We start from the raw sequence: 1,667 nt of genomic DNA on the forward strand, positions 1-1,667 counted from the left end.
AATACTAAAAAGACTCAGTTTTTCTCTCCTGGCCATAAGTTTAGTGCAAAGAGAGAGATGATGGTGAAGAAACACAATAATGCAGCTTTTTTACTATAATCCTTAAAAATCAAAGACACTCTCTGGCTAATAAGACTAATCAGAGGTCCCCCCAACTTTCCTCAAAAACAGACTATGCCCAAGACATCCCTTCTCGGATAAAAGTTTAACTTTTCCTAAAAGGCTCTAACGGAAAAGGTCTCAGGCTGAGACAGAAGGGTTGCTTGAGCCCAGGAGTTTGAGTTCAGTCTGGGCATCATAGCAAGATCCTCCTGCCTCTAAAAAAAATAATAATAATAATAATTAAAAAAATCTTTACTTCCTTCAGTCATTTCCCCCATGATTTCCCAAGTTCATAGCAAGGTGTTATTACACTCAGAAGAATTGCTGGAATTTATCCCAGTGAAAACTCCACCAGGAAGGCCATGTGGGTAGTTACTTACCTTCTGAGAGCTGATATCCAAGGCTAGATTCACCTGTTGCCAGAGCAGTCTCCTCCTACTCAAGTACATCTCTTGTCAGCCTCTGTTTTTGTCAACCTCTTCTCACAAAAGGAGAGTGGTTGGTAGCTCTCTCTCTTCCCCACTCCCAAGCTGAACTCGGAAGCTTCATGAATAGTTCAACTGAAACAGGATCAAGTTTCAGACACTCCCACACTGAGAAAATGATCCCACTAGATTAAATTGGAGCCTAGATCAGTGGAGGACTATTTCCACAACTCTGCCAGGGCTGGGACAGCCATCATTAAAAGCTCAGGTAAAAATTTCTTTCTTTCTTTCTTTTTCTTTTCTTTTTTTGAGACAGCATCTCGCTCTGTTGCCCAGGCTGGAGTGCAGTGGTGCGATCTTGGCTCACTGCAACCTCTACCTCCCGGGTTCAAGTGATCTTCTGCCTCAGCCTCCCAAGTAGCTGGGACTACAAGTGCATGCCACCATGCCCAGCTAATGTTTGTATTTTTAGTATAGACGGGGTTTCACCATATTGGCCAGGCTGGTCTCAAACTGCTGACCTTGTGTTCCGCCCTTCTTAGCCTCCCAAAGTGCTGGGATTACAGGTATGAGCCACCATGCCCGGCCTCAGGTAAAAACTTCTAAGTAGGATCATATGAGTGGTAGAGGATGGATTGGTAGCCAGCCTTTTGGTCTATGCAATGGGTCTCTGAATTAGCAGTATCTCCCAGGGACTTGTTAGAAATGCAAATCCTTGGACCCTTATCCTGGTCCTAATGAATAAGAAACATTGGGGGTGTTGGCCTGTGTGTGTGTGTGTGTGTGTGTGTGTGTGTATATTTAAGAGATGGCATCTCACTATGTTGCCCAGGCTGGAGTGCAGTGGCTATTCACAGGTGAATCACAGTGCACTACAGCCTCAAACTCCTGGGCTCAAGTGATCCTCCTGCCTCAGCCTCCCGAGTAGCTGGGACTATTGGCATGCACCACCACTTCCTGCGGCATTTGTGTTTTAACCAGCTTCTCTAGGTGATTGTGATGTATGCTTAAGTTTGAGAACTACTTGTCAATAGGATTAGTGATGCTTTAAAATGTTTTCCCTCTTTCCTCAGAAGAATTTACTTGACACATTTGATTTAAAAAGTCAAAACTGGCCCAGTCATGGTGGCTCATGCCAGT

This window comes from Macaca nemestrina, chromosome 1 (assembly GCF_043159975.1).
Source record: "Macaca nemestrina isolate mMacNem1 chromosome 1, mMacNem.hap1, whole genome shotgun sequence".
NCBI lineage: Eukaryota > Metazoa > Chordata > Mammalia > Primates > Cercopithecidae > Macaca > Macaca nemestrina.